The 16794-nt window shown below is 42.1% G+C and overlaps 1 long non-coding RNA gene across 1 annotated transcript in view; it reads left to right on the top strand.

Moving 5' to 3' along the window:
• The window catches only part of LOC128104440 (uncharacterized), a 31191-nt gene extending 16673 nt beyond the window's left edge, over positions 1-14518 (top strand). The window contains exons 2-4 of the long non-coding RNA XR_008216004.1: positions 11350-11484; positions 13060-13290; positions 14414-14518. This is a non-coding gene — a long non-coding RNA (uncharacterized LOC128104440). The remainder of the gene's footprint in view (positions 1-11349; positions 11485-13059; positions 13291-14413) is intronic.
• The last annotated feature ends 2276 nt before the right edge of the window (positions 14519-16794 follow it).

Genomic DNA, 16794 nt, shown 5'->3' with positions numbered 1-16794 from the left:
AACACCTGATCTGAACTTTAACCTTGGCTGGCTTGTTTGGTGGTAGAATCTGGAAGTGGGATGGGTGAGCCAGGGAATAGAGAACATATTTTCCTTTCCTTTCTCTGATGTCTTATAAACACCCCTAGGCTTAGAGGGGAGATTAAAATCCATGAAGACAAAAGAGGAGTGATTCAAGCGTGACTGGTTTCTTTCACAGATGTGCTGGGTTGGCCAAGAGGCACACCACGGCCAATTTCCAGCTCTGACAGATGCTGAGGTCATCAGCTTCCTAATGGTATGCCTTAATTCCTCAGAGGCTAGTGTGTCCTTTGAATGCAGCAGTTGTTACACTTGCAAAGCTGAGTTGAGAGACAAGAAACTTGAACATTTGTGCTGGTCCCTGAGTGTACAATTACCTGGCCAGTAAAACCCGAGGCTACAATGTTGCTCTGACCTACAATGCAGCAGGCCACAGATGCTCTGCATGTACATACAGTCATATGCACATGCTTATATATGAAGTGTGTACATGTGTTCCCATACACACACAGAAAGGGGGAGGGAAGGGGACTCACAGATGAGACTTTCTAGGGTGTTTGCAGGATTTTGGTGAGAAAGCCCAATGGTATGATTCAAAGAATGCTGTGATTGGGGTAGGGACTATTGGCTGGACAAGTCATCCACAAAGGACTTTAGTTATGGCTAGTTCGAAGGTCATGATGAGAGCAAGAAGGTTGGCATGTGCAGGTAGGCTTATGATCCAGGTTTCAATATTTTGGGCTTCAGCTACAGTGAATTATGGAGCAAAGACTGTTCTTATTATTCTACCTTCTAGAAACTTGGCATGATTAATGGTTGGGTGGGGGACTGTGGCCTAGGAAGTATGTGTCAGTCAGAATCCTTGGCAGGGCCACCTGAGCAAATCCAGTGGGATGGGGCATGATATACCACTTAGAAACTGTTAGGTTGTTTAAGGGGATGGCCCAATTGTTAAAGTGCTTGTTCTGTAAGCACAGAGATCCACATTTGGATCTCCAGACACAGGTAAATTTAAGGAAGGAGTTGTGGGCCTCCTATAATTCCAGCCTCAGGAAGCAGAAATAGAGGATCCTCTGAACAATCTCCTAGCTAGACTAGTTGTATCATCAGGCTTTGGATTTCACTGAGAGACATTGACTCAAAGAATACAGTGAGAGAATGATCAGAAAGATCCCCAAACCTACCTTGGGTCTCCACATGAATGCACACATATATGCAAATCCACCCGCATACACACAATACCCACACACAAGGACATGCACATGAAAAGGAAAAAAAAAAACCCTGTACATAGAAAACTGCACTGTCAACAATAAACCATGATGACTGAGCATATTTGGATGGTGCTTAAGATGATTATGGGTCTCAAAAGTAAAAAGTAACATGAGAAAAAAGGATGATTATGAGGCCAAGAAGAGGGCTCAGTTAATAAAGTGATTACTTGGCAAAAGTGTAGATCTATGTTTGATACTCAGAACCTATGTTAAAAAAACATGGTGGTACATTCTTGCAATGTCAGTTGGGTGAGATGGAGATAAGATCCTTAGGGCTCGCAGTTCAGCTAGTGTTGTCTTTGGGACTTTTAACTGCAGAAAAATATTTGATTGTAAAAGCTGTTGAGTTATGCCAAAATGTATACTTTAAAGGTGCCTTGACTTCAAAATTTGGATATAAGGATATGTTACTTTGGAAAGGAGACTCTGCTTTTGTTCCCACAGAAAGCCAAAAGCTATGGATTTGTTCCAGATTAAGATACATCAGGTTTGACCAGCCAAGACCCCCTGAAAGGTCTCCGATGACACCATGGCCCAGATGATCCAACATCCAGAATGGTTTGAAGGCAACTGGCTCAGACGATACACCCTCATGGACTTTTCCATGATCCTAAAATTTTCTTTGTATCCCCATAAGATACAGCGCCCCCCTCCAGCAGGAAGTAGTAAGAGAAGCTACGCCCAAATTCCCAAATTATATGTAATTTTACTTTGTTAAGGCTAAAACCTTCCTTTTTTTTTTTTTAAAAAAAAAAGGGGGGGGGAAGTGCTGTGGGATGTTCTGTATGTCAAATGTGTTGCTGATTAGTCAATAATTAAAACACTGATTGGCCATTGGCTAGGCAGGAAGTATAGGCAGGACAAGGAGGAGAATAAAGCTGGGAAGTAGAAGGCTAAGTCAGAGAGACGCTGCCAGCCGCCATGATGAGAAACAGCATGTGAAGGTGCCGGTAAGCCACGAGCCATGTGGCAAGGTATAGATTTATAGAAATGGATTAATTTAAGCTGTAAGAACAGTTAGCCAGAAGCCTGCCACGGCCATACAGTTTGTAACCAATACAAGTCTCTGTGTTTACTTGGTTGGGTCTGACGGCTGTGGGACTGGCAGGTGAGAGAGATTTGCCCTGACTGTGGGCCAGGCAGGAAAACTCTAGCTACAAGCTAGCCTAGCCCACATGAGCGATCCTGCCTCAAAAACGAAGGTGAAAGGTGCCTAAAGAATGATGTCAAAGGTTGTTGTCTGTCCTTCCCATGCATGTTTACACACACACATGCACACACCTGCACATACATAGGTGTACACATATACATGTTGGTCATAAGATAATACCCAGAACACCTAAATAAATGTAAATCAGAATTTTTAAAATCCTTAATCTGGTAAGAGTAATTGGCTTAAGTTCTAACCAGTTCATATGAAGAAATATAAAATACACTTGTTCAAACTTACTTGAAATGTCCCCTTTTCAGTATTAGTGACCCATATTTAGCTGTGGCTCCAGATGCAATTTATTTCCTATGCTATACACAAAGACATATTTGGGACTCACTCAGAAATCAAAAGAGATGAGAGGAGCTTCCTGGATTAGAGATCATCCTCTTTTCCTTGGGTCCATGTCCAGGAGTGCCTCTCCTAATATCACCCCTATGTAACTCTTGAGGGGGTAGGGTAATGACAAATAGCACTTCACAAGAACCACCGTGTCGTGGTCTTCTTCAGGCAGCCCAGAGTCCTCTTGACAAGGAGGTTGCTGTTTCTGAGCTGCCTAGAACGTTTTCCTCCTCACACCATCTCTCGCTCCATCTGAGCCTGAGGCCCCTGCTGTTCAACACAGGTGGCCAAGGGCCTTCCTGGAAACACAGCAGGGACCTGGCTCCTGGATTAGGGCATAGCAAGGGATTCATAACATGTTAGTGGTTAAGCCAAGGCTGTAGTCAACCTTGCAACTGGCCAGTCCCAGGAAGGAGCCATATGAGAAGAAGCAGTGGACACAGGGCTGGAGTGATTGCCAGAAGCCAAGGCTGGAGTTTTCTGAAGTGGCACAGCTGACAGTCTGTCAGGGAGCTGTGCTGGCTTAGGAATGGAACCAGCACAACCATCCAGGACCATGGACAGCCCCCTGACGCAGGCCTGCAGCCCCATCCTTGTACCCTAATGGTTACACAAGGGGTGGCCTTTAGTGACTCACTGTCATTGAGAGCCCCAGTCCTGTGGCCTGACCTGGGGCTCTCCAGTTTTTCCATTCATTTATTTATTCAATCATTCAGTAAAATTTAATAAATCCTACGATGTGCCAGGCTCTTTCCTGACTCAAAAAGATATAACAATGAATGAGACAGATTCATTCCATGGGATCAAATAAGTGTTTGGACACCCAAACAAGTAAATAAAAATGTTTATGGCAAAGCAGGGATGGAGAGGTCTACATACTGTGAGAGCTTTTGCTAGCCACACAGAACCTAGAATCATGGGCGTTTGCTGAAGGGAGAGATGTCTTTGTAGTGGGAGGGCAAGTGAATCGTATAGACAAGCAAACTCAACATAGATGGTGTATCTGCTTCCTTGTTTTGATCATGCTTAATCTGAGATCAAGACACCAGTGCTTAAATTGAGACACTGGAATGCTGTTTGAATCTTAGGGCATTGGTGAGGTGGATGGAGGCTGCATTGGGAGGCCTCATGTGTTTCAGCATCCATTAACAGAAACTACACATATATCCTGAGAAGTCTACTGGTATCTCCAGTTACTTGCAGGCACTCAGAAGCTCCACTGCCTTGCTAGTTGGGCTGCAGGAAGTAGAATTTCAGGTGGACTTTGGAGGATAGGTCAGAGATTTTTGACTAGAGATAGTAACTGAGAGATTCTTTTAAAGAAGATATCTCGTGATGGTTAATATTATAACCTTGACAGTGACTAGGATCCCTAAAATATGTGGGCATGTGTAGCTAGAGTTTTCCTGCCTGGCCCACAGTCAGGACAAATCTCTCTCACCTGCCAGTCCCACAGCCGCTCAGACCCGACCAAGTAAACACAGAGACTTATATTGGTTACAAACTGTATGGCCGTGGCAGGCTTCTTGCTAACTTTTCTTACAGCTTAAATTAATCCATTTCTATAAATCTATACCTTGCCACATGGCTCGTGGCTTACCGGCATCTTCACATGCTGTTTGTCATCATAGCGGCTGGCAGTGTCTCTCTGACTCAGCCTTCCACTTCCCAGCTTTATTCTCCTCCTTGTCCCGCCTACACTTCCTGCCTGGCCACTGGCCAATCAGTGATTTATTTATTGACCAATCAGCAGCACACTTGACATACAGACCATCCCACAGCACTTCCCCCCTTTTTCTTTTTTCAAAAAGGAAGGTTTTAACCTTAACACAGTAAAATTACATATAATTTGGGAATTTGGACGTAGCTTCTCTTACTACTTCCTGCTGGAGGGGGGTGCTGTATCTTATGGGGACACAAAGAAAATTTTAGAATTATGGAATAGTCCATGAGGGTGTATCGTCTGAGCCAGTTGCCTTGAAACGGTTCTGGATGTTGGATCATCTGGGCCATGGTGTCATTAGAGACCTTTCAGGGGGTCTTGGCTGGTCAAACCTGATGTATCTTAATCTGGAACAAATCCATAGTCTCTGGCTTTCTGTGGGAACAAAAGCAGAGTCTCCTTTCCAAAGTGATGGAACATCTAGATTGTGGTGAAGAGGAAAGATCTGCCCTAACTGTGGGCAGCCTCATTCCATAGGCTGGACTCCTAGAGTGGATGCCAGGAGAACACAGGCTGAGCACCAGCATTCACCTCTCTCTGCTTCCTGACCAAACACAGTGTGGCCAGTTGCCTTGTAGTCTTGCTGCCATGCCTTCTGCACCATGGTGGACTGTAGCATCAACTGTGAGCCAAACATATACCCTTCCTTCCTTAGGTTTCTTTTGTTGGATATTTTGTCTCAGCAACAAGAAAAATAACAAATGCACATATGAGCAAAATAAATCACAGAGGAAATAAAGTGTAATGATGAGGGGCAGTTTAGCCAGAGTAGAAGAGCTATCTAGTGCTCTATGGACAGAGAAAGTCATAAAGGTGCATTGGGACCAGATGAGTGTGAACCACCTGTTCTAGACAGCACTGAAGCTGTTAATGGAAGCCACCTACTGGGGAGCCCAATCCAAGCATGCTGTTTCTGGTAGTATTATCTTCCTACTTAAGCTGTTTCTTTCCCTCTGCCTGATCTTAGCCCCCAGGTACATTTGGTTATTCATGAGTTCACTTGTCTGTCTACTCATTTGGGCTCCTGGAGAACACTGTTAAGCCATATCAGAAGACTGCTGAAAGGGAGACAACTGGAATACCGCACTGTTCACAAATTTTCTTTATAAAATGTAACACTTACCTTCTTTTGATGTTTTATTCTTGTACCAAAATCAGTTTGCCAGTGTTCTTCAGCTTTAGAGCAGGTCAAGTTTGCAACCAGAGCTGCAGAAGAGCCATGGATCTTTCATCTATCCCATCTCATCTATCTCCCCAACCCACCCACAATTAGTTGATCAGTTGCCCAGTTAGACTATATATCATGTTGTTGTGGTTTGAGTGTGAAATATCCCCCACAGGCTCCTGTGTTTGAAAACTTGGTATGTAGCTTATGGAGCTGTTTGGGAAGATTGTGCTACATTTAGGAGATGGAGTCTAGCTGGAGGGAGTGGGTTGCTGGGGACAAGCCTTTAAGTTTGATAGATTGGCTACACTTCTCTGTGTAGTTCTTCATGGTAGATGCAATGAGACAAGCTGCCTCATGCTCCTACCACCATACCTTCACCTTCAACTGTGAGTCAAAGAAAACCCTTCTTTCTTTGAGTAGCTTCCTGTCAGGTATTTGGTCACAGCAAGACTATATATGTGACTATACATGTGACTAAGCACAAAGGCTCTTGCTTATAATCTCTTTGCTTTTTGCCTACTTCATGTTCTTGGGAAATTCTTCCTGAGGACCAGGATGCTAATATGACCAGATGACACCATTGTGTAACAAGAATGAGATAATGGATGCTAAGTTCTAGCCTCATTTTCTTAGCATTTGGTAAGGGTGAAATGAACAGTGGCCACTCCTGTTATCAGAAAAGGGTCTTGAGCACAGCCACAGAATAGAACCTCTAGGAGCCTCTGAGATGATAGGCAGAGGCAGATCAAGAACTAGAAACCATGACCCAGTCTGACCTCCATCATTGCCCAGGGCCTCATCAATTGCAGGGTTTCAACACTGTTGCCAGTCATGTGGGAAGCCTCTTTTGTCATATGTAGACCTCTAGTCTAGACATTATGTGGATCCACAGAGAGTTAAACCTGTGCCCCAAATTACAAGAAGGTGGGATTAAAAGTGAGCCATTGTAAGATACACAAAAAACACAAACTTTTTCATCAGAACTTTGTCATAAACTCCCATATTGTTAGCAATTCCACTGTTAGCTCAGCGGGTGTGAAAGAATGTGTGAAGGCTCATGTTTCCACTCAGGGAAGCTAAGGGAATTTTTCTTTGCCAGTGTCTCTCTTATCATTTCTCTCTCCACCATGCTTTCTTTGTGAGGTTAAATGACTTCTTTTCTGGAGGAACACACCTTTGAGCCAACCAGTAAGTCCTAGAGTTGAGGCTGGTCCAGCTGTGAGAGGTGTGGCTTAAATTCTCCATGGGTGTGACCACTTCTGATGCTGGATCTTAAGATTCCATAATGTAAATCTGTCACTTTAAATTAACTGCCTGGCAAGGTGGATGCTTCTCAAGACACTTGGGACTTTTCTTCCCAGTGAAATTTCAAGTTCTTGAAAGCCACAGGCTTTGACTTCTTGGTCCTGCATTCATTGTCTTCGCTACTGTCCTGCATGTTCTGGGATCAGAGCCTGGAGGGTTGGTTTAGATCAAGACAGTTGATCACCCAGCCATAGGGATGGAGCCAAGAGCACTCCATGGCAGAGCCATGAAGATACTCTGCTGAATCTTTGTTTACTAGCGTCAGGAATGAAAGTCTTCCTCGGTGTCCTTGTTAATCTTTATTGTCAACTTCATACAATCCATGGTCATGTAGGAAGAGAGAACCTCAACCTGATCAATTACCTAGACCAGGTATGCCTCTGGGGCACTTGTCTACGGACCATTGTCTTAATTGCTAGTTGATGCAGGAACACCAAACCCACTGTGGGTTGTACCATCCCTAGAAGGTGGTCCTGGACTGTGTAAGTAAGCTAGCAAAGCAAATCAGAGTGGTCCAGCAAACAATGTTCCTCCAGGATTTCTGTTTCAAGTTCCCGCCCTGACTTTCCTCAACAATGGAGTGTGACTTAGAGGTGTAAGATGAACTAAGTCCTTCCTTCTCCAAGTTGCTTGTGGTTAGTGTGCTTTAGCGTAGCAACAGATGAAGCTAGAACACTCAGTGTAATAGAACATTTGACCTACTCTGTGTAAGGGGATCAGTTCCATCCTGTAAGGAATATAGTCTTGTAACTTGCTTTCTTTCCATCTCGTCTATCATGAGAGGCAGTCAGCTACTCTTATGTCTATTAACAAACATGACATAAAATTCATTCAGTGCTCCTCTCTCCTCCGGGATGTTTACACTGGTGGAAAAGATTCTGGTAAGTTCTGACAAATGAGTGGTAATTATGGAGATTTCAGACTTCGCCAATGGTATGTGTGTGTCTGTCCATGTGTATGAGCACATTCATGTACGTATGTATTGGTGTATGCTATAAGAGAAGCAGCTGCACAGTGTGGCCCCACGAGGGGACCTTCCTGTGACTTTTGAAGTTATTCCTGTGATGGCTACTTCCTCCAAAGATACCCAGAAATCGCTCCCATTTATGGTCATGTATTTCCTTTCTTTAGACCATCTCCCTTTCAGTGAGAACTTTTCCTGGCTGAGTCAGGGATAGAACGGGAAACAGGATAGAGCTTTTCTGTAGCATCAGTTTAGTCCTTTTCCAGGGCACTAATGAAGACCCCTGGATTCTGCTTCTTCTTTGACTCCTCCTTCGTCAGCTCTCTTCAGTATTTGGCTCTCTCTTCCTTCCTGATGCTTCCCTGGACAGGCAGAGAGCACTGGATCGGGTCGTGGATAGCAGTTGGCAAGGCATCCTGGGAAGAGTCAGTTTATTTTAGAGTTTTAGTGACTTTGGTGCCCAGCCTGTGGCAGCCTTCCTCGGCAGGGAGCTCACAATCTCCATTTAGTGACTTGCATCTCATGCCCTTTTCCCACTTTCCCAACTCTTCTCTCTGTTGTGTAGACCGTGGACTCTTGAGTGACCTACCATATCTCGGTTTTTATTCTTGAAACTTCACAGTGACATCTTTTATTTTGATATATGGACTCCTCTATCTTTCAAAGATTTATCTGGCAAGCATAGCCTCTTCTGTGGCGTGATCCTCAGGACTGCCTGTTCTTTGTCCACAAAGCTTTCTCCGTCGTGTCTCTGATGGACCTGCCAGGACCTTGTGCATTTTACCTGACTAATGACCACATCTCTACCTCATTACCATATTCTTTTCACCTCCACTCACTTGATGGGGGCAGTACTCCTGCCATTCTGAATTATTCAGGGATCCCTGGAAACACCATGCCATTCATGCCTCTGAGCAGGTGGTCTGTCTACCTGAAACTCCTTATAGCCTCCTTAGTTCTTTCTTCTATAGACATGGTTTCTTTCCTCACCTGATACCTGGTTTTCTTTAGCCAATCCCTCTTCAAGCTCCCCCCCCCCACCCGCTACACTGCAAATCTTAGGTGGTGGCTTCCTCAACTTTGACCTCCTCTAATGTCATACCATTTCCTTCACCTTTTATCATTGCTAGAGTATGTTTCTGCTAGCACTTGTCATGAGGCACTTGAATTATGTGTCTTTTTTAAACCTCAACCCCTGGACACCTGGACCATCCAAGTGCCTGCATGAGTGAGTGTGGTGGTATTCTGTCCCCCCCCCCCCAAAAAAAAAAAATCTAAAGGGAACCATGACCACGCCTAACAGCGACTTTGGAATCTTCAAAAGGATGACCGGATCCCACAATGATGATTCCACATGGACTATGGTAAAGCCATTAAGCTGATTAACACCAAGGAAAGATTGGCTTTGGACTACAAATTGGTCAGGACAATTTTGAGATGGCTAGCTGAGATGATCCAGCCTGACAGACTACTTGAAAAAGGACTTGTGACAAGCCCTGAACTTTCCTATTATACAGAGACTGGACAAATGATACAGGACTTGACAATTAACCCAAAAATTTTCTTTTCAAGATTCTCTAAAGATGTCTTTGCCCCTAGAAAGCAGGAAGTAATTTTAAGAAAATGACGCCCACATTCCCAAGAAGTGGGATGGGAGGTTCTTGGTTGTTTGAGTTATGGATATTGTCATTGTTTATGATGGTTGGTTACAAGTTGTTAATTGTTAATGGTCAGGAAAAAAGCTGAACAAGGAGATTAGATTCAGAGGTTTTGTTTAAAAAAGAAAGAAAAAAGAGAAAAGAATATAGATATGAGATAGATCACTGAATCTATTCTGAGAAAAAAGATAAAGAAATAATAGGATAAATGGGTAGATCACTGAATCTACACTAAAAAGAAAAAGAGGAAGATATAAAAATGACAAAAGGTAGATTACTGAATCTATTATGAAAAGAAAAAATACTTTAAAAAAGGAATTACTTTTTTAAAATAAGATAAGTAATGAAAATTTTTTTGTCTGAATTTGTCAAATGTTACTGGACTGGACATTGTTATATATTAATGGAGTTTTTTGTCTGAATCTGTCAAATGTTAATGGACTAGACATCGTTAATGTAATCTTGACTGTGTATATTGTATATACTTATTGGATATAATTTTTCTTGTATTAGTAATGAGCTTTTTTTAAATTTTAGACAAAAAGAGGGGAAATGTGGTGGTATTGTGCTCCCTGCAATATTGTGCACCCTAATAATCTTATCTGGGGTCAGAGACAGAACAGCCACAATATTAAACATAGAGGATAGGCAGTGGTAGCACACGGCTTTAATCCTAGCATTCCAGAGGCGGAAATCCATGTGTTCAAGGATACAGTCAAGCATGGTGACTCACGCCTTTAATCCCAGAAAGCGAGCCTTTAATCCCAGGGAGTGGTGGTAGAAAGCAGAAAGGTATATAAGGTGTGAGAACCAGAAACTAGAAGCATTTGGCCTGGTTAAGCATTCAGGCTTTTGAGCAGCAGTTCAGCTGAGATCCATTCTGGATGAGGACTCAGAAGCCTCCAGTCTGAGGAAAGAAGACCAGCTGAGGATCCGGCAAGGTGAGGTAGCTGTGGCTTGTTCTGGTTCTCTGATCTTCCAGTTCACCCCAATACCTGGCTCAGGTTTGATTTTATTAATAAGAATTTTTAAGATTTATGCTACAAGTGAGTCAATGAATGAATGAATGAATGAATGAATGAATGAACTAGGGAGCTCACCAGCTAAAGGTGTCTGGGTGGCTTCTTAGTGATGGAGTAGGAATTGTGAAGGAGAAGGAAGACTCCATAGTTCTCTGGAAGTAGGCAATTTGGTAAAAAAAAAAAAAATGAAATAGTTTAAAACAACATAGAAAAGCAAAAATCTGGTTGAAATGACCAAATGAACAAAGTTTAGATTCATTGGAATTTTGCCCAATGTTAAGTTTTTGCAATCCTGTCTGCGATATTGTAATTTGTATATACTTTAAAGCATCATTGCTCATATTTGGGGGTTTACAGAGTTTTCTCTTGCACCCTTTAAGGAATTCTTTAATTGTGATGATAGTTGCAAATCTGTCTTTGGCGAAGAACATTCATCAGAGTATTGTCTTATCAGGTAGACACAGTAGCTGTTGCCCTTTCCTTATTTCTATTGAGAAATTAAACCATAGAAAAGAATAAAATAACTAAAGTATTTCTAGGATAAAGGAGTATTACATTTGATCAGATATAAATGTAAAAAATTTAAATGTCCAAATAAGAAGAAGTAACAGAATGGACCAGGAAAGGCTGATTTCTAAATGAACTCTTTCTTCTCATCCAAGATGGCCCTCATGACAATTCTTCAGAACTCTAGGAATCCAGAAAACCCAACTTGAAAATCAGTAATTGCTCTCAACACTGTGATTTTCCAGACACAGAGACAAAGACCTACACAAAAGCAGCTAGCCACAAGCCAGGTAAGACTCTCCCACTCCTAGGTAAACTGTGATTTATTTTATTTTATTTTCCTAATTGGGAAGCTGTAGCATCTTTACTTCTTGGGTAATAATGGCATAAGTGTTGAAGTACATCTTCTCATGGATTGTCTAGCTAGTTTGATGTTTGTTGGACAGGTGGTGTCTGTATTGAGTGCATGTCATCATGGAGGGAAAATGCCTGGTCCCTGGTATCCACACACATGACTGACACTAAAATATTACAACCCTGGTCAGCTGATGTCATCTGTTTTATCCTCAAACTCTTCACTAACGGAAGGTTGGAGGACATCATATCTGGAGTCCCTAATAGCGTTGACTCTCTGTGCTGCCTGAGAACATTTGAAACTCCAGCTTAGCACTTTCTTTGTAAAGTATCCTATTCCACATGCCTATGCCAGAGCACAGCTGATCTTCTTAACTTTGAAAACTGTCTTTTTTAGTAAGGTGAGGGTCTATATTATATGAAGAAAATTGATAAAAATGAATTAGTGAGGAAAAAATGGATTTCATCTCTGGCTTGATATAGAATTCTTTGGAATGTGAACTATGCCTCTCTTTATTAAATATGTCAGGAATAGCTATTTGTATCATATTCTGAGCCAGGGATAAATGGTAAACATTACTTGGTCCTTGATTCAACAAGCCCATATTTTTGTGGGAGAAAGATTCTTATAAACACATTTAACTTTAGGGCCATGATAGAATATTGATAAGATAGTCACAAAAATGCCAAAGTACTTGGCATGCATTATCTCAAGTCTTCTGAATTGCAATACCTATTTAGATGAGATGTTGAGGAAACTAAGGACCATAGATATTTAATCTGTCTTTCCCAAGGTCATTGTCATTATCAGGAATGGATTTAATGTGACAAAGTTTAGGCATTGATATCCCAGTGAGGAAATCATTGCAAAGTCTAGGTAAGTGTTAACATGTGTTTGAATGCTGCTGGGAGATTGACATGAAGTATATGTGTAGTCTCAACATGTTGCTTTGCCTACATTTCCCTTTTACAGGGTTTCTGTTTCCTTCTAAATGTGTTTTAAAAGTCTCTCTTACATGTAAATTATATTGATAGCTATTAATGTTGGATTAGAAATGAACAATCTCAAAATCACACATCTATACTCATTAACTAGTGGCCAGTGGGATAGTTATACACAACACTGTGGTTATTGGAAATGATTGAATAATTTAATGCTGGGGCTTGGCTTATTTAAACTTAAATAGAAGTTAGTGAAATATTCACTCTGCTTATTAGATAGTGGAAATTATAACACAATCTTGATGGAAACAGAATTTTATGGATTTTGAAGGAACTTCCCACACCCAAGCAAATTCTGAGCATTTTGACCCTTGTTGCATGACTGAATTTGCATAGTCAACATTCTCATGGTCTTTTTCTTGCAAAATTAAATTATGTCCCCTGTAAGCAAGACAGAATGTGTATAGTTGGGGTTCAGCATAGGGGACAGGTGTGGGAAATTTTCCCAAGGAGAAAAAGCTGATGGGATTTGATGACCAATTTTATTTTTTATTGATTATTTTCAAAAGCTAGTGCTATGGGAAGAGAGAAGGCCACCACATTTTACAACATACCACCCAAACCAAATCTGACACATGTGGTTTTGAACCACTTTGAGTCTGAATTTCCAGCAAAATTAAGAAGGCAATAGAAGAAGTGATCAGAAGATGTAATTATGGAAGCAACATAAAATGGAAGATGCATCATGGGAAATACAAAGAACTGATATGGTTTGGAGCAACCACAATTGAATGCTGCAGGTCGGTCTTTCTTTCTCCCTTACTGTAGATTAATAGGCTCCATTCAGGGAAGAAATGGTCCCGGATCTGAGTTCCATCTTTGTGACCACAGGTTTTGCTATAGACATCCCGTTTACGACCTTAGGGATGAGTGGAAAACCTAGCCTAGAAAACGGATGCCACAGACCAGAATGTATCAAATATTTGATGACATTTTCTTCTGGACCTTTCCTAAATGGCCTGATAATGAGTACAATATCCTAGCATCTACAAAGCAGACCAGTTCTCAATAAGACTGAGAACACAAGCATGCATGTGAATGTGTATGCGTGTGTGCACATGAGTATGTGAAAAAAATTGAAAAAAATTTATGTGACATATCAAGTCAACCCCAGAGTTCACCTCACTGTAGGGTCCACTAGTTTTGAAGAATGTAGATTAATAAGTCTCCTTGTTTAAAAAATGAGCTTCAATATCTGTGCGAATCATAGAGTCAAAAGAAAAAAAATCGATAGGCTATCGACGACCAGGGATGATCACATTCATTTTGCCCTTTGTGGGTGGTGAAATCCATTCTGCAATTACAGAAACAGGCTGGCAGCAAAGAGCCTCCGTCAGGCTCTCAGCTCCACATTAATCCAAAACTCCCATTTTAATGCAGATATAGATTGTCACGAGTCAATAGCTGAGTACTTGAATTGTGAAGAGGCAGATCCACGAGGCACCAGCAGGCCTGAGCTGACTGTATTTGGGAATTTCAAAGCTTTGCTGTGAGAATCAGCTTGGCCAAGACTCTGGGGAGGTGTGGTTGAAAGGGATTGTCTTCCGGTTACAAGGAAAGATTACAGCCAAGCAAGGTGGGTGGGTTGTAGCATATAGGGTTGCAGAGCTGGGGAGAACTGAAGTCACCTGGGCCAGCTTCGCCTTACAGATGAGAAAACTAAGGTCCTTAAAGGCTAACCAGCTTGCATGTGGTTTCTCGGCTTGTCTGTAGACCTTTGAGTGAGATGGCTTCTCTGGTTTTCTAGTACTTTATTAGGGTATGAAAATGAAACATATGCTTTATTTACTACATCCCACAGTTAGGCATGTTGTCCTAATGGAGTTCTGTTAGGTTTTTGTTAATTCCTTCTTTATTCTGCAGGTGTCTCTGGCATAAGATGGCATCTTCTTACCCCCTGAAAATATGTGTGCAGTAATGCCAACATAAAAACCTGAGAGAAGGTGAGATTCTGTGACAGGAATTCAACGGGGTAAGATTTAAAATTTAAAAATGCTGTCATGAGGCCCGGAGTGAGCGGTGGCTCTATGGATAAAGCACTTGCTCCTTAAGCATGGGGACATAAATTTAGATCTCCAGAACCAACGTAAAAATCCAGGCATGGTGATGAATGTCTACAACCCCATTGCTGTGGGCACTGAGACAGGTGACTCCCTGAAGCCCATTGGCCAACCAACCAAACCAAATGAATAAGCTTCAGGTCTAGCGAGAGACCCTTTGTTAAACAATAAGGTTGAGGGCTGGAGAGATGGCTAAATGGGTAAGAATGCTTGTTCTGTAAGCCTGAGGACCCAAGTTCAAATCCCTAGCACCCATATAAAAAGCTCATGGTTGTGTGTCTGCCTGTAACCCCAGAGATTTTCACAGTCAATGGAAAATATTTTATTTTAAGCAGAGTGATGTGTTTCTTAGCCTCATGGCCTAAATACATTTGCCCATTTGATCAAGTTCAATGATAACAATGAGTCATCTTGAAACCCATGTTTTTTTTTTTCCACCATCTGGTGCTTGCTGGCCTGAGAAAGCTCTGAATGTCTTCTTTCACTTGGATTTTGAAGCAGAGTGTGTGTGGGGGATGGATCAGTCTATCTTAATACCCCAATACCAGGGGGCTGTGTGGTTATTTATAGCCTGAGCATTTCCCTGGAAGCCATAGATAGCATAAAAAAGGCCGAGGGTGGACTTGCTCTGAAGCTCTGGCTGTGAGTCCTAGGTTCTTTTCTGATGACCTGAGTACTGAGTGGAGCGACAGTGTAGTGCCAGCACCTGAGTTTCCACACCTGGGCTTTTTCAGTAGGTTTAACCATGTTTGTTTACTTTCCCATGGTCCCATATAAGAAAACGCAACTTAGACTGAAGATCTGTACATAGTGAGCATCATCTGTCTGTTTCTACTCTCAGTAATCCATAAAATTAAATACATTAATTAAATAAAATTAAAATAAAATTCCATAGACACTGGATTCATTATTTCTTTATGATCCAAAATGATTGAAGAAGGCAGAGCTGTGGTTGTGGGAGCTGAGTATGTCTCTGTGATGGAAAGCTCAGAACTCAGCCATGTAAAAGAAGGTCCTAGCAGCAACCAGTTGACTATTACAAGATTGAAAATGGAGCCCACAACCTGGGCTCCCACAGAAAGATGAGAGTTTGCCCTGTAGAGAAACCTGGAAGGACTGAAAAAAGGAAAATGGTTTTCCCATGACGTGTCTGATCCCGTAGCTGCTGCCCTGCTTCATCCCAATTGTTCCCCTCTGTCCCTGCCCATCTCACAGGTGGTCCCTTTTCTTCTCCATACTGAATCACTTGGTAAGGTCTGTCTTTAGTCTCCCTGCTCATGCCTCTCTCTTCCATTCTCTAATAAAAGATCGATGTGGTCTGGGTTGGGAATACTTAGTAGTGACAGGCAGGTTGAGTTTGTGAGGAGGTAGCTACAGTAACATCTCTTTATTAACACTAGCAAAGAGGTGAGCTGGGCACCTCTTACCTTATGATGGAAGCATCTGTTTAGATGGAGTGCTTCCTGGCCTGTGCTCCTGGGTGGCCCAGTTCAACTGTGAAGGAAACACTTCTGGTCCCCCTGATAAGGACCAACTTATCCCAACAGCTTGCTTTTAGACATCAGTGTACATCCTGAAAAATAAAAGGTTAGAAAGCATCTTAGGGCTGGGAGTATAGCTCAGTTGGTAGAGCTATACCCCCAGGGCCTTGTGCTTACCATGTTCAAAGCTTACCATGTTCAAAGCTCTGGGTTCCATTTCCAACATATCATAAATTAGGTGCAGCTGTGTGCCACTGTAACCTCAGCATGTTGGAGGGTAGAGGCAATAGAACCAGGGGTTCAAGGTCATCCTTATAGCAAGTTGAAGACTAGCCTGGCCTACATGTGATCTTGCCTCAAAAAAAAAGGAGTTGTTTTATTAAAGGTGCTTTTAACTAAACTTGGTTCTTTGAGTAGAAAGTTCCAGTGAACCTCATGTACATGAGAACACAGTTACGATCAAGGCTGGCTCCCTGGGGTCATAGATGTTTTAGGGAACTACTTCCCTACCAAGCAGAACTTTGATATTTTCTTTTTCACTGATGCAAGGCCTATACCACATAACAGCACAGCTCCAGTTAATTTTTCTTTTGGCTGTGGTTCCCATAAACAAGATCAATATCAACACCATTATTTCCATTATTTCTCTCCCTTTCCACTCACCACACCTATAAAATCACAGTTAAAAAGCAAGCTGTTTAAG

The sequence above is a fragment of the Peromyscus californicus genome, unplaced genomic scaffold, assembly GCF_007827085.1.
Source record: "Peromyscus californicus insignis strain IS unplaced genomic scaffold, ASM782708v3 Scaffold_11__1_contigs__length_118956290, whole genome shotgun sequence".
NCBI classification, from domain to species: Eukaryota; Metazoa; Chordata; class Mammalia; order Rodentia; family Cricetidae; genus Peromyscus; species Peromyscus californicus.
Note: the sequence above shows the minus strand (reverse complement) of the source record. Positions and strands in the feature narration are given on the sequence as shown.